Source organism: Camelus dromedarius, chromosome 10 (assembly GCF_036321535.1).
Source record: "Camelus dromedarius isolate mCamDro1 chromosome 10, mCamDro1.pat, whole genome shotgun sequence".
Classification (NCBI taxonomy): Eukaryota; Metazoa; Chordata; class Mammalia; order Artiodactyla; family Camelidae; genus Camelus; species Camelus dromedarius.
Window position 1 is genome coordinate 29151849 of NC_087445.1, and position 22162 is coordinate 29174010.

Here is a 22162-nt window from a genome sequence, read left to right on the forward strand (position 1 = left end):
TCACTCTCACAGCTACCAGGAATAAATCCTACCCCTCTTTTCATTAAAGAACTCAAAGCCACAGGTCTGAAGGTCCAGCTGGCAAAGACCAGATCCTGTGGCTGCTTGTGTCCTGCTATGAAGCCATGGGGAGGAGTATCTTCCCTGTTCAGATTCTATTATGGAAGGAAATACACTCTCCCCTCCCACACTGTATCAGTAGGATGTTATCTCCAAATGGGAGAAAGGATTATATATTAGAGTCCTCCCAAATGACAAAGGTTTGCTATTTGCTCTTTATCATTGATTTTACTTAAAATAACAAATTATAAACGTACTGATACTTTTAAAATAAATTTGAATATTTCTGCATTCTTGGTATTTGTTATGCTTTATACTAAACCTTTTGGGACTCATTTTGCATTTAACAGAAATAAAATTAGAGGGAGCTTTCATCTTTAACTGAAATGTCAGTATTATCTCTCAGATCTCTAAGTACTTTAAATGTCTAACTCTCCTTTTTAATTCCTAGCTCCACTAACAGCATGTTTATTTCAAAATGAACTCTATGCCCCGACTACCCAAGGAATCTAGTGTGGATGGCTCCCCAAACCATTGTCAGCCCCCTTCTCCCTTGAGCATTCCAATACAGAGACTGGAAATACAGATACTCACTTTCCCTGCCTTTTTTGAAGAGGGGAGTTTGTATGTAAGCCATTTCCAGATTATGACATATATGCAAAATTCAATTAGGGAGGGAGGGTATACCTCAGTGGTAGTGCATGCTTAGCATGCACGAGGTCCTGGGTTAAATCTCCAGTACTGCCATTAAAAATAAATAAATAAACCTAATTACCTCCTGCCAACCCCCCGAAAATAAATTTTAAAAATTAAAATAAAATTCAATCAGGGAAGCTTCTAGGAAAGTTATTGTTTACTGAAATTAAAGTATAGAAGTAGCCTAAGCAATGCCCCTCACTTTTCTTTCTGCCTTGAGCATGGTCAGTGATACCTAGAGCTGAAGTGAAAAGGCCAGCCTTCAGGGAAAAGCCAAAGGACTGATGTTAGTGCTGACATCTCAAGTCTGACATGGTTGGGTCTGTGACAGCCTACATCCAGACCTAGACTTCTTGCTATAGAATGAAATTAAACCCTAGATTCCTCAGGGCAAATGTAAGTCAAGTCTGTGGTGACTTGCAACTGCAAGCATTCCGATGTGATATGATGGTTTCAACAATTCACATCCATTCATAACTGGACACTTCAAATAATTTATGCCTATTTATTGAGGGTCAACTTTAGGCTAGCACTGTGGAAAGTGAAGTGCAATCCAGATCTTCAAGGAGAAAAACAGTATATGTAAAAAAAAAAATACATAACTAATATAATATGGTAAATGCTAAAATGGAGTCATGTTCCCTAAGCTATGAGAAACATGGATGGTTAGGACTATATTCAGTAAAATGGAATAATCTGATAAAAGAGCAAGTTGTGGCCTATTGAACAAGATGGCAGGGATACTCACTGTTTGACAATTAATATTATTATAGTAAATTATTTTTTTACAATAAAGAGAATATCATATGTTCATTATGTATTATTATGGAAACCTGTACATCATTATCTCGAACTCAATCTTAGAAAAATTGGTGTGAGGTGCAACACAAATGTAGATGGGGGAAATTGAACTCCAAAAAGTCTACATCAGGTTTTGTCAGTCTTAGCACTGTTGACATTATAGGCTGGGTAATTTGTTTTCATTTTATTGCAGTTAAAACAGTTAACAAGAGATCAACCTTCTTTAACAGATTTTAAAGTATACAATACGGTACTGTTATCTACAGACACAATGTTGTACAACAGATCTCTAGAACTTACTCATCTTGCATAACTGAAATTTGATACTTGTTGATTAGCAACTCTCTGTTTGCCCCTTCTCCCAGCTCCTAGAAACCAGAATTCTACCCTTTGCTTCTGTGAGTTCAACTAGTTTAGATAACTCATATAAGGGGAATCGCACAGTATTTGTCACTATGTGACTGGCTTATTCATTTAGCATAATGTCCTCAAGTTTCATCCATGTTGTTGCATATTGAAATATTTCCTTCTGTTTTAAGGCTGAATAATATTCTACTGTAAGTATATACCACCTTTCAAAATTCACTCATCCATCTATAGACATTAAAGTAGTTTCCATATCTTGGCTATGGTGAGTAGTGCTTCAGTGAGTATGGTAGTGCTACTGTCACTTTGAGGCCTGATTTAGGAGAAGCCTTCATTTGCATGGGGCTACCCTGTGCCCTGTAGGATGTTTAGCAGCATCTTTGGTCTCTATCTATCTATAGTACCACCTGCTTAAATTCTGCTTATAGTACCAGCTTCCCACCAGGTGTGAAAAACAAAAATGTCTCCAGATATAGCCAAATGTCCCCTAGGATAAAGGAACAAATTATCGCCTCCCCTCCATTGAAAACCACCAGTTTAGAGGACTTGAACAAAGTCACTCAGAAAGTGTGACAAAACCAAAACTAAGACCTACTCCACCAGATTTCCTGTTCTGTGCTCTCATCCTTAGAGAACTGGAACTCAAGGGATAAGACAACCACTTATACACAGATATACGCCCAGAGATAACTCAGAACATACACATTCCAGATATAAAATCAAATCATCAAGTATAAATAGATACCCAACACATGAAAAGGGTTACATGAGGAGCTCTGAGGGCAGCTGTAATAATGTGCCATCTATTTCATGTTCCTATTTCTCCTATTTCTCATGACCTCAGCAACTGAGCCAGCTATCCCAGGTTTTGAGGGCAAGCTTATTCCCAGTAGGAGAAATTTAAACAACTGTATGTCGGTGGGGCGCAATCACAAGATCAATTTAGCTTCTGCTGAGATTGTCTTCTAGTTCAGTGCAAATTTGTCAAGGGCCAGATAGTAAATATTTGAGCCTTTGTGGGACACATAGTCTATGTTACAACTGTTCAACTCTGCCTTTGTAGCTGGGAATCAGCCACAAATATGTACACAAATGGATGCAGCTCTGTTCCAATAAAACTTTATTTACAAAAATAGGTTGGACTTGGCCCATGGGGTATAGAGTTTGCCAACCTCTGCTCTAGTTCAATAAACTCCATCCTTTCTTTATTTCTATGTCAAATCTTTCTTCTATCCATCCCAGTATCCAAATTATAGTTTACAAGCTCATAGGTACAGGAAATACAACTTTCTTTACTTTTCTATAACTTAAACTAACTTCTGTTTCAGGTCTGCTCTCTGGTAGGTGGTAAAAATTAAATCACAGCCAATTCAGAGTCATCTCAGCTTATTCGTAATACATTCAGGATTATCTCATTGAGTTTAGAGCTTTTTCCATCAACTCAGGATGTTTCCTTCCATTCCCAGCTTGTGTCTGTGTTTTGGAAGACTTTTATAGGGCCATGCAATAGGAGAGGGAGTAACTGGCCCCCTGTCTTCAACCATCCACTGACCTTAACATTCCTTCTGGTTTCTGCTTATTGGTCTCAAGGTAATCCCCGTTTTAATACAGGTTTTATTATAATTTAGGTATGATCAAGCCAATAGACCAGCATATAGCTGCCATTGTAAACACAGTTTGTTTACTCACAGATTCCAAGAAGAAGGGGCATGCCATGTGCCATGAGGGAAGCACGAGGGTCTTCAGGAGGCAGAAGGAGAGGCGAACACCATGGGAGAGATTTTACTGTGGTTTCTGTGGGAAGAAGTGAGTGAGGCTGGTTAAGTAGGTTTAGGATCGGCTGTTTTAAATAATTTCATCCGTCTCTGAACTCTCCCTAGTAGTCTGGTACCTGGCCATGGGTGATGAAGGTAGGTGGATAGTGGCCTAGAGTTAAAGAGTTTTAAAAGGAAGGTGGTTGGGAGTGTGGGCTCAGGATTGGTAGGTTTGCATTTGAAAAACTAGCTAGCTGGACTGGCAAGTTTTTTTTTTTTACTGTCTGTAGGAATTGGCTACAATGGGAGGGACAGTCCCTCCAGGATCCACAAGTCCCCGGATATCAAAGCAACAGAACACAGTTAATACACTTCCCTCTTCAGACTGCAAGGCCTTATAGACCACTCCTCTTTGGGCTGAATTTACACTGCTCTCAGGCACATGGTGAACATTCTGAGGGATCCTCACACCATGCCCAAGACACAGGAATTTCATAAGGTTACCTTACACTGAACCAGAATCTTTCTGTCCATCTCTAATCTTCTGCAATGGCACAGAAGAAATAGCCAAGGTCAGCTGCCTCTTCAAGTCCAAATAAGAAGGAAGGCACTGATCTATCCTACCATCAGTCCTCCCAGATGTTTCTAAAGGGTTTCTAAAGTCTCAATAGGAGGGAGAAACAGAGGCACAAGACCCCTTATCATGTATCTAAAATCTTGCTTTCCTCTTGTTTAACTCTTTCATCCAACCTAAAGAAATTTAAATTTGCTGGGGGCACAGGTGAGATGAGGTGAGAAAAATTAGCTCTTGCCAGCTTTGTATGTTTTCACATCTTATGCTTAGTGCATAAATGTTATGCCCTGTGTCCCTCAGGGCTGTGGATTTTGAAAAGCAAAACCAACACTTCTGAAACTCGTATCTTTTTTTCCGTCATACCACTCTCTGCCACAATATTTAAGTTTATTTTGACGCTCAAAAGCTGAGCTTTGACTCTTTTTTTCTTTTGTAACATCTCAGAGGAAGAGCCCTGAGAAGGAGAAACATTGGTAAGCATACTAAAATATTATCTTGCAACACCAGTTATATCCACTGGGTACCTGTCTTATTCCCCTTGCTTAACCTCCACCTTGAATGCTTTTCTGGGACCCTAACTCTTCATCTTGAACTCCCTCGTTCTGCTCCTTCTCAGTATAATCCTTATACTCTTCCTTTCCCTGGTGGAGCTGTGCTCCCACTGCTGAATAATTTTCCCAGATATACAGACATGAAAAAGGAGTTTCTGCCCTTGAGGAAATTATGGGAAATATACAATCTACAATTTCACCTAGTATAACTTTTCTTTTCTCTCTTTTTTTTTTTCTCTCACAAACTTGGATACCAGAACATTTGGATAAAGGGGGAAAAGCTTAATATGTCAATCCTCTACCTTACACACATTGAAGGACTGCTAAATTAAAACCTTGAGGGTAGGTGAGAAATTAAATCTAATTTTAACGCCTTTGTGTGCAGCCAAAAATGGTTTAACTACAGACTCTCATCCCGATACACAAAAAGGACTGGGTCCATTTCCATGCATTTTTCCTTCCTTCCTTCAGTTCTTCAATAAATATTTATTGAGCACTTACTATGAGTCAGAAACCAATCTAGTTACTGAGGATACATTAGTAAACAAAAGAGACAAAACCAGCCACCTACATGGAATATACATTCTAATTTCAGGAAATAAATGTTTTATTACTGACATTTACATGGTGCTTATTATGTACTAGGCATTGATCTAATCCCCATAGTAGCATGATGAGTCACTTTTATTAACATGCCAGTTTTATAGACAATGTTCAGCAATTTGACTAAGATTTTAGAACCAGTAGAAGGTGGAGCCAGAACTTGAACCCAGGTAGACTAGCTCCAGTATCTGTTCATGTTCTCAATCACTCCAGTCTACAACCTCAAGCTTATAAGCAAATTATAGAGGATGTTAGAATGCAATGATTTCTGTGGGAAAAATTCATTATAAAAAGAGAGTAGAGAATGTTAGGGAAGGTCAGAATCTTAGAGTAGTTAGGGAAGATTGAACTAAGACATGTCATTTGAGCAAAAACTGGAAGGAGATGAGGAAGCAAGAGAGATTAAATATGTATAGTAAAGATGTTTAAACAGAAGGAACAGAAATTGGAAAGTTCCTGAGGCAGGTTCATGCCTGGCAATCCACAAGTGCAATTTTGCATGTTACTTTCTCAAAACAGATCACATATGTTTAATATAAAATGCCTGTCTTTGAGTTCTGCTATTATTTCAACAAAAGTCAAAGTTTGCAAAAATAATTTATCATGTTTCCTTGCTAATAACTTCAAAATAGCATTTTTATAAGTTAGATGGATGAGACTAAGAAGAGTTAAAAAGAAAGAGTAAAAAATAAAAGAAATGCATCACTATTATTCCTTGATATTATTGAAATATATTATAAGGGATTGATAAAATATTAGGCAAACAAAAATAAAAACAAGCCCTGATTTTAATATGTTTCTTTTGAGGTGACAATGATCATTCTTATTAGGTTAAAAAAATCTAAATGGCCTCAATACTCTTCTTGGTAATATGTGCATCACACTAATGGTAAACTTTCAAGGATTGGTCTCAGAAAGAGAAAGAATTTGCAGAACGGTCTTGGCTAGAGCCAAGATGGAGTTTGTTATTGCATTTATTTTGCCCTAGACGTCTCCAAACTCTTCATCAACCAGTTGATATTGTTCCTAACTTACAGGAATTAGAGATTAAACAGCTTGCAACAGAGGCTGCCCAGCCAGACCCTGGCAGAACTGATGTGAGGCCCACAAGTGCCTGGCTGTTTTGCTCTGCTCTGTAACAGATGGCTTGTTTCTAAAGACAAAGTTCTTTATTTTCTTTCAAGTTTTCTACGGGTTGTAAAAAGAATGGGGGTCCTGGCAGCTCAGTATTCATCCTCCTCAGTCCTATAAAACATTCATCAAGGTCTAATGAGAACAGATCTTAGGCTCAGACTCAGACTCAAAAGAATGAGATATAGATCTCAGCCATTTCCCTAACTAGTGATTCAATTTATAAAAAATGAACATTTTATCCTCTCCAAACCTCAGAATCCTCATTTGAAAATGAACACAAAATTTACTTCTCCTACTGTTTTTATAGTATGTTGTGAGAAAAAAGTGAGAGAGTAGGTTGAAGTGCATTAAAAATTAATGTCTTTAGCAATAAGTTTTTCTATTATCCTATCTTATTTTTCCTACCTTTTTTATTCTTTAATAATTCTTAAGATTCCCCCAATCTATTTAGTCTCTTCTTTAACTTCTTATTCTTTCCTAGTCTCCTCTTTGTTTCCTTTATTTACTACTTGGGTTATTTTCCTTCAAAATTGACTTATTTTTAAATTAAGTTATTTTGAATAACTCTAGTAAGCTAAACACTCTTTAGTATTATAGTTTTGCTGAGTCTTTCTCACCGATAGGTCCTCACATCTGCATGTAATTTTTATGTATTCTTAAGTGACATTGGCCAGCATTCACTTTAATATAGTACAAGGATCCCAGCAGTAAACCAGATTTCATCCAAGTCTCTGACTGTACTGGTTTGGTCACACTGTTCCCATCCGCCTGGACCAAAGAGATTAAATGGAAATGGCTGTTCCTCTGAACAGAAGGAATGCTAATGTATTTGGATGGAAGTATGGAGTCCATACTGAGTAAGGTTAAAAAAAGGGGGGGGGGGGGAGCCTAAAAAACAAACAGCCAATGAGGAGACACAGGAAAATGGGGCTGTTCTGAATTAGATGGAAAGTCACTCACAGACTCTTTAAGGAGACTGAAGAGGTTTTTTCCTTCCTATTTTCTATAATTTTCCCTATTTTACATATTTTTATATATAATGTTTAATGACTTTTATTAGACATATAATCTAGCCTCTAATATGAAGATTGAGTCAGAAGAATAAAATTCCCTCTGATGAATTATCTGGTGCCTTTGCATTCTAAGCTGAAGTTAATTCCTCTTTCTCCTCTGCTATTCATTCTCTACTGTGTCTCCCTGTCTTTATTTTGTCTATTGTATTTCTCTCAATCCTATACTCCTTTCACTTTTTTGGCCCAGAGGTATCTTCATCTGGTCTCTTATTCTCTCCTAGAGTGCATTCCTCTTGCAATCAGGGGTTGTATTTTGTTTACACAGCATTTCTATCCCCAGCTCCATATACTAATGTTGAGTCCTCAGTAGGTTGATAAATGAACAGCCCTCACTTAATCTTGTATGAACTCAGATGGCCCTCATTAAATTGATAGTGAATACCAGGAAATTGTTGGGGATTCCATACAATTTCTACTTCTGATCTTAGTGCAGTAGTGGTTTCACACTCTGTGCCCTAGAGTCCTATGGGCTCCTTAGATTCTGGATAAAAGGAAATGAAACCCAATACTCCAGTGAGAAATTATGACCATGTCTAGTTGCAGACTGGAATCTCCAGATGCAGATGCTGAGATGAAGTTGGGGTGCAAGGTGTTTATTAGGGATCAACACCTGTGAAAGTTATGAGGAGGAAGCACAGTTGGGAAGAGAGAGATGCCAAACTGTCATGTGGGTCCAAAAAGCCTGAATCAACTTAAGTCAGGGTGGGGATGGGGGGTATCTAAAGCAAATATTGCTGTCAGAGATGTTCTTATGCATTTTGGGCCAAAATGGCTGGATCTTGATACTCACCCACCCTCCAACTCCTCAACAAACTATCTCTCTCTCTCTCTCTGTCACTAAATGTGACCATAGATAAGGAGGCTCTTTGCAGCTGAGATCCACCCTGAAGGAGCTGATGGCTAGAGGCTATTGGCTGACCACACTGCCCACAGCTGGGTAACTTGTCTCTCCCTGAAGCAAAGTCCGTGTGGCACACCTCTCCGTCTATCACCTGACAGGTCACAGTTATAACTCTGTGTACAAATGAAACAGTACATATGTGCTAGGTTAGCTTTGAGGAATTTTGTTCCACAAGGCCTGTCATTGAGCAATCTTGAGTCTACTCTAAAAGTAAACTATGAAACATCTCTGTGGTTGTTTCTTTCAGAGCTCACACTTCCTCCTTTTGTCCATTGCTCATCTGCCCTTTCCTTAGAGTGGGTTATAAACAAGTTTAAAATTCAGACCTTGTGCTTTTGCCAGTGGCCTACAGCAACTAGTTGATCTGTTGCAACTGCAGTTACAAAAAAAGGCTGACAGTATTTTGGGTAAAATTGGATAAAATTACTAGCCAAGAACGTCTATGTTCAGTGCCACTGTCCTCATATATCAGATACTAAGAAAGGAGCAGGGGTCATATGCAAGCCTGAAATAGGCTTCAGTGAGCATCTGCTCACTGTATTAGCAAGAAATGAAAGGGAACTGTATAAATTAATCAGAGACTTTCAACTTGCTGAAACATTTATGAGAAAGCAGTTTTAAACCACTGCAATATGGTTTCCTCTTCTTTTTCTCTCCTCTCCCCTAATCCTCTGTCTCCTCCCCATGCTATCGTGTCTTCCCTCTTTTGTTTAGACACTTCTAATTTTTACAAGCATATTCTCCTCCAGGGAATAGAAGGGAGCAGGGAGAACTAGCTGGAATTGACTGTATGAACTGCACAGAATGTCACCATTCCGATGCAGTTGCATCTGTGAAAGTCAGAACCTATTCCCAGCAGTCCATGAAGATTGTGTGATTTCCTGGCAAGACCTGACCAAAGCTTCAATGTTGTCAGAAGGTTCTTTCCTCCTGAGGTTTCACATATGTACAGACATACTTCATTACAGCTTGAGCAGAAGTGTCACCAATAGCAATTACTTCCTAAAACTTAAAATGGTTTCCCAGAGCATCTGAGCAAAAAGAAGTCATTAAGAGTTTCTTCTTTTCTTCCTTTTCAGGTATGGATAAATTAGCATACAATTGGGATTTCAAGAATCACAATGAGGGGGTTCAAATGGCACCTATTAATTAGTGTTTGTTTTGGCAGTAGGCTGCTAAAATTTGACAGAAGATGAGAAGAGGACTATTTGACTTCTTCAGGTACAAATGCTTGCTGAGGGGGGTCATCCAAAGTCAGTGCTCATTACTCTAGGCTAAAATTCTAGGAACAGCTTTGATTCGCCCTGTGTTCAATAACTGAAATCACTGCCATGGCCTGTTACTTAAAGGTACAGTCCATCTATCTGTATCTCTGTCATAAAAGCTCAAAGTCCTTGTGTGTGTTTGTTTGTGTATGCGTACGTGTGCATGAGAGAGATAGAATGAAGCTTGGGGAGAGGGAGAGAATGCCATGTGTGTGCTCTGGGGCATGGAGGAAAGAGGTATCACACTTCACTTGACAAGGTAACTTACAAAGTATCACTCAGAATAAATACAATACTAGATGGCAAATCTTCTCCTCAGACATGCTTGCATAGCTAAACTCACAGAGTAAGATTTAAAATGTTAATGTTTACTGAGTATTTATTATATACAAACCTCAATTTGGAAAGTTCTTTGAGTATACATGCATTATTTAATTAAATCCTTACCCCAACCCTATTATGAGATGGCCATTGTTATCTCCATTTTACAAATGCTGAAATTAATACTTAAGAAGTCTGAAGAATTTGCTTAGGGTCACACAACTATTAAGTGGTAGAGCTAGGATTGGTCAACTCTTTGTGGCTCTAGAATGGATGGTCATCCGGATAGTAAGGGGCAGAGCTGGAGTTCAAACCCAGGTCTTTTGACTCCAAATCTTGTGCTTTTAACCAGCTTTTACAGCCTTGGTATTTAGAAGACAACCTAAGAAATATTACACCTGTAGATGATATATAGAAACTGAACCCAAGAACAAATACACACATATATCTATACAACAAAGTGAGCAAAACCAAAACAGTGTCCTCCTCCTAATCTATGATTGCTCAAAAGGCAAGGAAACGTCTTGTCCCATAGGTTTTCTCTCCTTTTCCCTACTTAGCTCAATAGGAAACGTGCTGCAGATTCTCAGGCCCCTCCTGAAGACTCGGCTGTGCGTTTCATTTCCTACACAGCTGAGAAACCAGCAGTGTTCTCCCATGGTCTTCACAATCTCAGATCTAATCTCAGATCAAATACCCCAAAGTCAGCAGAAGGAAGTAGAGAAGAGAAGGAGGCCATTGCCTCCCAATCTTTTCCAAGGACTGCTGTTCTCTCTTTCCTCAAGGGGAGCAACAATAAAAATAAAACAAATAAATCCACTACCACTTCTGAAAATCCCCAGGAAATTCCTTTTTCCATAGTTCTCACTAATTTGGCTAGCATTCCTGCTGGTAACAAATCCAATGAATCCTCCATAATTGCTGTGAGTTGCACTGGGAAAAGACTAGGAGGAAATCTTCATTGCTCTTCTGCAACAGCAAAGAGCAGAAATGAAAGAGGCAAGGGATTTTGCAAAATGTCAGCTCCCTAAAATGAAGAACAACAGCTTTTCTTGCCAGATCTATTCTATGCCGATCATCATGAAACGATTATAATGTCATTTTACAGCAATCTGATAATCAACTGTTTATGATCACAAACTTTGCTCTGCGTGTGTGTGTGTGTAGTGGAAGGAGTGAGAGATTGCTTGACAGCCACAAATGAGAACAAAATAGTTGTTGTTATTGTTAGTTTTCCTCAAGATGACCCTTCCCTCAGAAGATCAGTGTGCTATGATCTCTGGCTACCCAGGCTTTACATCATCCGTATTACCCTGCAGCAACAACAGACTGATGTGTATTTTCACTGCCCTCAGAGAGTTACCCTCTAATTCTTCATTTGCTGCTCTAGCACAATTGCACAGAAGTAATAGAAGGGATAGAGTGCATACAATTGATTCCAATCTATCCATCACTTAAACTACAGTCTAGGACATCAAGAGGTCAAAAAACCCCCAAAACTTTTGAATCAAGAAATCCTTTTGTCCATTTCAGGTCAAAGAAAATCATCAGACAATTTGGCTTTATTATTTGCCTTTTATTATAGTTTCCCACTTTTCAGTAAAGGTTGATGTCTGTTTGTGAACATCCAGTAATGAAGTAATAGTGGAAGTGACAGTCAGCATTTTAAACTGCATTTGTGGAAGAGCAGCTTCTACGTCCCGTGATCTTTGGGTTCTATCAATGACTCTTCTGATTGGGCATCATGGAAATAGGGCTTAGTCAAATCAAATTTAATGGGTTTGGGGGAATTTAACTTTAGTTCATGTGTGCTCAAATATATACTTAAGGATAAGTGAGTAAGTAGAAAAAGCATTTAGAAGCTCAAATAACTTTGATGCAAGCTAATGACCATTCATTGACTAGTCTTATTCCTTTAAATGATCAAAGATGACAGAGCCAAAGATCTTACCTTCAAGCTGCTTATAATCTAGGATAGAAAGGTAAAAGGCTATGCATATAAACATAAGAAATATCAGAGGCTCTAAAATGGATTGTTGAATTGACTGATTCATTTACAACTCTGTATTTGAGGCCATCGGCTCCTAAGTCTAAATTTTCCAAAACCCAAGCCCTACATACATCGCTGCTAGAATCAAAAGAGTCAATGCTAGAAACTAAAAAGCTATTATACCTCGGAATTATAGGAACAGGAGGAGACGGGAAGAATACTACTGGCAGGGAAAGCACACTGGAATCAAAGAGATTACTAAAATTCTCCATATGAGGCATTAAGAGGGCACACCTGGTACTTAGGTTTGTGGCTTCTTCAATAATGGTCTGTGGTTAAATATAACCTAAAAGGAGCAATGAAAAACAAAGGGAAAAGCTATCTTTACAAAAGAATAATGCACTCTAAAAATTCTTCGGCATTTTCCCCTCATACTTCTAAGAAACAAATCTTTGCAGTTACAATTTGAGTTTAACTTTTTGAATGTGAAAAGAAATTCCATATGTGTATATATTTTTTGCAGCCTGTGTGACTTAGGGAAAAAAAGGCAAATCTATTGCTTTCATACTTACATTAGAAATGCCAGATGCATAACCACAACTTAGGTTTAATTTTTTTCAACTCAAACAATAGTGTTCCTTTAAGCAAAATTGGCTTGACTTTGAGAGTGAATGTGAAAACTTAATGTTTTGAAATCTTGCAGAATAATTTGTTGGCAGCTCAAGATCTTGTTTTGCCAAGTTCTACTCCAAAATAATTTTCTTACTCAAGAGTTGACACAGGGAATGGCAATTCTTAGTTGAAAATACAGCAGTTACACAATTGAGCCAACTAGCATGCTGGAAGGCAGAGGACATCTTAGACCCAGAGAAGAGGCCTGGTTATTTTAGTGATGGGGACTCAGATGTCCAATCTGGTAGGTGACTAGTCCAAACTTATGCTATTAACTAGAGGAGAAGGCAGGACTAGTAATAAGTTTAGGATGATGAACTTTCAAAAACAGTGCCCTAAAAAGAGAAAGTTAGAGAGAACTCTGGGAAACTGGTGGCTTGAGACATTCCACATCCTTCCATTCAGTGCTCTGACTCCAGCTCAGCCACTTCTTGTAGGCCAATCGGCAGGAGTGAACCAAGACCTGATACTATACTCTCTCCCCTTTGAGTCAGTACTCTAGAGCTCGGTAATAAAAACTCAAGGAAAGGATCTGAAATTAGTCCTCCCTAGGGAGAAAGTCCATTTCAACTCTCCTTGACTTCAGGGTCTCCCTGACTCTAAGAATCTGCAGAGAAGGTGAACAGTTGGATTTACTCATCTCTACCTGTGAGATTCAGAGAACACAAAGAGATCACAGACCAAAGACATTCTCCCTTTGAGCACTGAGAAAGGAGAGATGGACAGTCTGCTGTGTGTTCAGTGAGCCACAGGGCAGAGACAGTTGCTCCTTCCAGGACTTTCGGGAGCACTCCTACATAAGGTGTCCAAATGAGCAGACATAGAAGAATGACATCTTATTAAAAGGGCATATAAGCCAGAGAGTAGAATAAACAGAAAATTCACAACAGACTACTAAAAGAATAGAGATCCTTCTTTTAAAACTAGATTTAAAAGAAGTAGAGGAATATGTAAAGAAACCCAAATATAGCACCCAGCACAGTTTCTGGCACTAAAACCACATTATTTTTTTAATTTAAAAAATTAAATAGATGAAGTGAAAGAGAAAGCCCTATAGATGCTTAAGTTGGTGTCGTGGAAGAATATGTTAAATCATAGAAGGATAAAAAGAGAAAAACTATATAAAAATGATGGAAAATACACACATTTTGGAAAATAGATTCATGAGAAAAACAGAAGTTCCAGAATGACAAAAACATACAAATTGAGGAGACAATAATTAAACAAATGATTGAAGAAAATTTATCTGAACTGAAGAAAACCTGGGCCAGCAGATTTAAATAGTTTATCAAGTTCCAGATCAGATTGCTGAGATGGTACATATGCCTAAATGTATCCTTCTCAAGTTATTGAACTCCAGTGATGAAAATGAATATTTAATGCATCCAGATAGAAACAAGTAATTTACAAAATAAAAAGAATTAGATTGGTAATGAATTTGTGCACTTCCAAAACCTTTGAGATGGTGAGATAATATCTACAGATGCTTTCAAATAAAGGACTAAGTATGTGCTAAAATATTACTCCCCAATAGTCTGTAAGAATGTTACTCAAAGAGATTTTTTTTATATACTCTGTCTGAGCTAATACTTAAGAAAAGACTCAAATCAGGGAATAATAAATCTGAACCTCATGATAGTTGGGATGCAAGAAGAAGTAAAACTGGGAGCAAAGTAATAGATTGATACTTAATATAATTGAATAATGATAAGTGATCTAGGAATTTGTACATTAAGGGATAAAAAGAATTCTTAAAATAAAAGAGGTATAATGCATGGAAAATTCTAATAATTGTATGAAACAAAGTATTAAATTCTTTAAGAAGCAGTTTGGATGGAGAAAAGAGTAAAATAAGAGCATTCCAGAAGTCTCTTATGTGTACAGATAGGGGGAAGTTAGTGAGCAAGTGAAAATATTCTCGAGGTCTTGCCTTATTGGGAGAAGGGACAGAAGTAGTAGAGGAATAAAAATCCTTAACTGGAAAAGAGTTATGATCTTGTTTTTATATAATTTAAAATAAATAGGCATATACTTATGAGTAGTAGGAAAAAGAAGGTAACCATTAATGAAAGATAAAAGTATAGCAGAACTCCTTAGGTAAAAAGGGGAAGAACACAATTAATAAAGTTAATAAAATCATACAACATAAGGGAAAAAGAGGAGAAAAAATAAAATAAATAATAAAATATGACATATGGAATGAAATCAGGTATATCATAATACAAACATAAAAGACTCAATTCTTCCAATAAAGACCACAGAATATTAAACTGGAGTAAAAATCAAATTCAAACTATATACTATTTACCAGAAGTACAGTTAAAAATGAAATGATGAAGTTTGAAAATAAAAGGATAAATAGACTTTCAGTCAATTAATCTTTGACAAAGGAGGCAAGAACATACAATGGAGTAAAGATAGTCTCTTCAGTAAATAGTGCTGGAAAAACTGGACAGCTGCATGTAATTCATTGAAGTTAGAATACTCCCTCACACTATACACAAAAAAAAAATTAAAATGGCTTAAAGACTTAAACATAAGACAAGACACTATAAAACTCTTGGAAGAAAACACTGGCAAAACATTATCCAATATAAATCTCAGGCAATGTTCTAGGGCAATCTACCCAAGCAATAGAAATAAAAGCAAAAATAAACAAATGGGACCTAATTAAACTTACAAGCTTTTGCACAGCAAAGTAAACTGTAAGCAAAACAAAAAGACAACCTACGGAATGGGAGAAAATATTTGCAAAAGAAGAGACTGACAAGGGCTTAATTTCCAGAATATATAAACAACTCATACAAATTAATAAATTAAAAAAAAAAAAACCAACCCAATCCAAAAATAGGCAGAAATAGGCAGAAGACCTAAACAAGCAATTCTCCAGTGAAGACATACAATACAAATGGCCAATAGGCACATGAGAAAATGCTCAAAATCACTAATTATTAGAGGAATGCAAATCAAAACTACCATGAGGTATCACCTCACACCAATCAGAATGGCCATCATTCAAAAGTCCATAAACGATAAATGCTGGAGAGGGTGTGGAGAAAAGGGAAACCTCCTACACTGTTAGTGGAATGTAGTTTGGTGCAGCCACATGGAAATCGGTTAGGAGATTCCTCAAAAACCTAAAAATAGACTTACCATATAATTCAACAATCCCACTCCTGGGCATATATCCAGAGGGAACCTTAATGCAAAAAGACAGACACATGCACCCCAATCTTCATAGCAGCACTATGTACAATAGCCAAGACATGGAAACAACCTAAATGTCCATTGATAGATGACTGGATAAAGAAGCTGTGGTATAACTGTACAATGGAATACTACTCAGCCATAAAAATGATAAAATAATGCCATTTGCAGCAACATGGATGGACTTGGAGACTGTCATTCTAAGTGAACTAAGCCAGAAAGAGAATGAAAAATGTCACATGATATCACTTACATGTGGAATCTAAAAAAAAAAAAAAAAAAAAGACAAACAAACTTATTTACAAAAAAGAAACAGACTCACAGATCTGGAAAACAAATTTATGGTTACCAGGGGAAAGTGCATGGGAAGGGATAAATTAGAAGTTCGAGACTTGCAGATATTAACTAATAAATATATAAAATAAACAAGTTTATACTGTATAGCACAGGGAACTTTATTCAATATCGTGTAGTAACTTATGGTGAAAAATAATATGAAAACAAATATACATATGTTCCTATATGACTGAAGTTGTGCTGTACACCAGAAATTGACACAATATTGTAAACTGACTATACTTCAATAAAAAAAAGACTAGTGAATATAAATAAAAACAAAGCAGGAGCAATATCAGACTAAGATTAACTTAAAAATTAAAATTTGTAAGTAGAAAAAAAGAGAAATTACATAATATTAAAAGGTATAATTTATGAGTCATGAGAAACAATCATAACCCTGTAGATACTAAACAACTCAAAAGTTAAAGAAATAAGGTAAAAACTGTTAGTAACTCTAGAATTGATTAGAAAATAAATTATTGTAGCTTATTTCAATTTACATTTTTCAGAATCAGATCTAGAAGAGAAAATATTAACAGTAACATTAAAAAGTTAATAATATATTCAATCAATTTTATTTAATAGGCCTGTTGAATCTTCTATTTTGGGACTAGAGAATATTTTTGTTACTTTCAATAAAAATTTATAAAAATCAATCCAAACATGTTTGGATACAAATCGAACTTCAGTAATTTTGTTTATAATAAGGCTACACTGAAAATAATACAATAAAATAAGAAAAAATGTTTAATGGTAAGGTATTGTCTTTGAAATAATGAATCACTTTCTTATATAACATTTGGATTAAAGAGAAGTAAAAATAAACTTATGTTCTATCTGGAAAGAATAAAAATAAAAAATACTTCATACTAAAATGTATGGGAAACAGCAAAAGCAATATTGATGACAAAAGTTATAACTTTAAATGTCTTCATGTTAAAAAAGAAAGGATAAAATTAAGGGAAGTTAAAATTCATCTTAAAAAAAATGTGAAACAACAAAATCTACCAAAACAGAGTAGGAAAAGAAAATTAATTTATGCAATCTGAAACAAAATGAAAATAGTAGAAGAGATAAATACAAAAGGTAGTTCTTTTAAAAGCCCAAAAGAGATAAACACCATGTATTCCAAATTAAGGAAGAAAGAAAAAAAAAGGACAAAAATCTACAAGGTTATCTACAATCCTGTCTACAAGAAAGATGTTATAACCACATCTAGAAATAGAATGAACCCAAAGAACATAAGAAATATTACATAGAACTCCATGGCAACAAATTTAAAAACTAAGAGAAAATGGGTAATAAAAATAACTCAGTTAAAAAAAGAAGTATGAGAAAACTTGAGTAGACTAGGCAATACACAACAGGTTCAAAGAGCATAAATATTTTCTATCAAAAATAGCAACTGATAACATTACAGTTGTTTTTCACTAAACTTTGAAAAAAATATATCCTTGCATTTTCTTTAGCATTCTTTATTACTGTCTTCCTTAGTAAATTAGATATTTATCTAGTGCTTAGTATGGAACTCGTTGCTTTAGGCTCTAAAATGCAACATTAAATAAAGCAAGGTCCCTGTCCTTAAAGAGCTTACCTTCTATTTTATTGCTCTTAGATAAAGATGGTAGTTTGCCCAACTCATTTTATGACATCATAAATTATAAAATGTAATAAACAGAATGAAACAACAAACCCACAGATCAATCTCACTAAAGAACACAAGTACAAAAATTATAAATGATATAATTAAATCAAATGTAGAAGTTGTCAAAAGATAGAGTGACTAAAATTTCCAGGATTTACATCATGGCCTTAAATCAGATTTATCAATATAACTCACTGTTTCAACAAATTAAAGTAAGAAACAGTATAAGTATATAAATGGTATCTGAAAAAGTATCTGATAAAATTCAGCAATTCCTAAAATAAAATTCAAACAAAATAGGAATAGAAGGAAAAGTGTTATTTACATAAAGAGGTTAGGATATTGGTCCTATTATTATTTAAACTGTTTTCCTAAAACACAGAGCCTTTTCCCTACATTTGAATTAGTTCTATGGAATTACAATTTTAACGGTAATTTTTATATTTCATCAGAATAATTATAACCATGCCAGTTAGAACACAGATTTGTTGCAATGGGATTTAGACATAGCCAACACCTAAGCACCCCCTGCAAAAGAAAGGCCAAAAGTTCAATGAGCTTCCTATGGAATTTCCAGCTATTTGAGCCTTGCACAGGAAAAGTGCTTAATAAATATTTGTTCAAGGTGAGCAAACCATTTAACCTCCATGAGCCCTAGTTTTCTCATAGAATAGGAAGGCATGTCCTGCCTATCTCATCGAGCTGCTAAAACAATCTAATCAATAATACATATGAAATTGTTTTTTGAACTGAAATGCCAAACAACTATAAGTTTTTTCTCTTAATAAAAAAGAGAATATGCTTGATGTCAAATAAGTAATGAAGACAAACGCTAAGTGTTTTCAGAGAAGCCTGAATGAGGTCATTCTAGGCATGCATCCTCAACAGAGACTTCTTGAAGGACATCATCCTGAGCTATAGATTTATCCTTTCCACCTGTGGCTGCCACTGTCTGATCTTACAATTGTTCATGATTATTCTTGATTATTCTGTTATTCTGAGTCTTTTCTTCAATTCTACCCATTCAGTTGACGAATATTTACTGAGCACATTCTATGTGCTAAACATAGACATTGTGTTAGGCAAAAGTGGCTGGTCTAGTCTCTTTCCTTAAAGGGCTTACAATATGTGGAGAAATATTTCCAAAACTTCAAGCATATGTATACTAATATTACTATTTTTATTGTATGAATCCTCTTTGTTTTGTTTATTCAAGTTTTAACTTCATTTGGTTTTTAAATTTGTATCTTACTTTAGCTTTAATTTAAACAATCCTATTCCTGAAATAACCAATTTAATATGCTAATTTTACATTTTTCAAATACATGTTAAAGACTGCACACATACATACACACAAATTGTTTAAGGATTTTTGTGTATCAGTAAAATGATCTCCCAAACTACCAGTAGTACAGGCATCTCATTTTTGAAAACAGAGAAGGAATACAGAGTAGTATATAGTAAATTAAGATGCACACAGTGCTTTAGGATTAGTTTAATACTGAAGCAACTTTTGTTTTTGGTGGGTAAGAGAACAGGGTTGTACTCTGCAATCCCTCATTAGGAAGGTCACTTATTGTCAACAAATGCAGAGGCAGATCCCCACCACAGTACTTGAAACAAGAAGTTGAGGGGAAGGGCCAAGATGGCAGAGCAGGACACTGTAGCTCACACTCTCTCACGAATACACCAAGAGTGATCTCCATAGAGCCACCCATCCAATCAGAACACCTGCTGAACTTTGACAGAATGTCACCCTCTTCAAAAGACAAAATACACCACAAATCTGGTAGGAGAAAAGGAAAAAAGAAAAAGGAAAATAGTGCGGGACTGGTCCCATGGGGAGGGAGCAGCAAAGGAGTAATAGTGCTCGTTCCCTGGGTCTTCCCCTCTCCAATGGAGAGGTCAGCGGGATGGAGGGGGAAACTCTGAGGCTCAGATCTTAACGGAATAGCCCTTGACTGACAGAACTAAGTTAAACGGTCACAAAGGGTCCCCGCAACCCCCAGCCCTGGATGCACGGGGGACAGGACAGGCTGCCGAGCCGGGAGGAGAACTCAGGTCGACCATACAGAGGCAACCTAGGGGGACTGCAGTGTGCTATGTGCCGTGGCTGGGAGGGTATACAGATCAGAACACCCTGGGTCCCCCATAAAATACCAAAAAAAACCCCCAAAAAACAAAAAAAAAACAAAGCAACACAGCTGGTGTGCACTGGGGGGAGGGGTGCCATAGCCTTTGTCTCCACAGACCCGCAGCACCATTACTGGCACATTCAGAAGAGAGGCAGGGCTCAGCCATGGCCACCATATTCTCTGGTGCATGGCTCTCAGGCGGAGGTGGGGACGAAACCTGAATCCATACCTGGGGCTCCGCAACTTCACAGGTGGGGCTGAAATTTGTTTACAGCCCCAGGCAGAGGGGATCGTTCTACCGTGGTACCTCTGCGAACCCATGCCTCTAAGACAAATGAACAACTAGAGCAGAGTCCTGACACACAGCAGCGGGAAGGACTGGTGCAGCATTCTTCTCTGAGATCACCTACGAAGTACAGACCCTATGTGATGTGGGGAGTGACACTGAATGGGGGAGCGACCTACCCACCTACCGTGCAGGAGCCCGACGCTGAGACGAGGTGTTGGGAGGGGGCGCAACCCACTTGCCTACTGTGCACGAAAGTGGCACTGACGGCATTGGGAGGGGGCACAATCCACTAGCCTGTCATGCACGAGCGTGGCACTGGAATGCTGCTTTGGGAGGAGGCGCAACCTGGCTGCCTACCGGCGCTCGGGGCAGCACAGACAGGGGCACGACCCAAGAACCTCTGGAACCAGTAAGTGGAGTTTGTGCAGCAGGGTGAGGGCAGAAGCTGTGACAACCACAGAACAAAAAGGAGGCCCCACACAATAGCCAAGGCAGGCTTTGGCCACCACAACATCAGCCATGCCCCCAACCAAAGGGTTAACAGACAAAAGGCACAGAAGGAAGACATGGCAACCATCTATCCTTAAAAAGGACCCCTTAACAAAATTACTAAGAGCACAGTGTCCATGGGAACACATCCACCTTTTTTTTCTTTTTTTTTAAAATTTTTAAATCTTTTTACCTTTTAAATCTCTTTTAAACTTTTCTTTAAAATGTTTTTATTAATTTTTAAAAATTTGTCTCAATTTGATTTTTATTTCTCTTCATTTTGTGCTTCTGTTATTGATTATACTCTTCCCAAATCTTTTTTTCTTCTTTTAATCTTTTAAATTTTATTTTCACATTCACTTTAGATAAACAAACCAACCAACCAACCAACCAACCCCTTCAGGACCACAGTAGATAACTGATACTCCATCATCCATAATGCCAGAGAAACATAAGTAAAATGAAGATGTAAAGGAACCACTCTCAATTAAAAGAACAAGAGAAATCCCCTGAAAGAACAGTAAAAGAAATAGACCTTGACAGTCTACTAGATCATGATTTCAAAAAGGGAGTGATCAAAGTACTGAAGGAACTAAAAGAGATTGTGAATAGAGACAGAGAATACATCTCTAAAGGCTGTTAAAAGTAGGCTAGATAATGCAGAGGAACGAATAAGTGACTTAGAAGACAGAACAACAGAAGTCATCCAATCAGAACACAGAGAGAAACAAATAAAAATCAATGAAAACAATATAAGGGACCTACTGGGTAATGCAAAGAGTGCCAACCTACACATAACAGGGGTCCCAGAAGGAGAAGAAAGAGCAAAGGGGATTGAAAAGGTATTTGAAGAAATCATGACTGAAACCTTCCCAAACCTAAAAAGGGAATCAGATATCCAAGTACAGGAAGCACAGAGGGTCCCAAATAAGAAGAACCCAAACAAATCCATATCAAGACATATTATAATCAGGATGGCCAGGGTTAAGGATAAAGAAATGATTCTAAAGGCAGCAAGAGAAAAACAAAGAGTAAGTTACAAGGGAACCTGCATAGGCTTTCAGCTGATTTCTCTAAACAAACACTGCAGGCCAGAAGGGAGTGGCAAGATATAGTCTAAGTCCTGAATGAGAAAAAGATGCAACCTAAGATATTTTATCCAGCAAGGCCATCCTTTAGAATAGAGGGAGAGATAAAGACCTTCACATACAAGTAAAAACTAAAAGAATTTAGCAAAACTAAACCTATGCTAAAAGAATATATTGAAAGGTCTACTGTAAATAGAAAAGAAGCAGAA

General features: G+C 37.1%; 1 long non-coding RNA gene across 2 annotated transcripts in view; it reads right to left on the bottom strand.

Moving 5' to 3' along the window:
- Positions 1-3618: 3618 nt before the first annotated feature.
- The window catches only part of LOC116152629 (uncharacterized), a 140629-nt gene continuing 122085 nt past the window's right edge, over positions 3619-22162 (bottom strand). For both annotated transcript variants that reach the window (XR_010382869.1, XR_004136160.2), the window contains one exon: positions 3619-3717. This is a non-coding gene — a long non-coding RNA (uncharacterized LOC116152629). The remainder of the gene's footprint in view (positions 3718-22162) is intronic.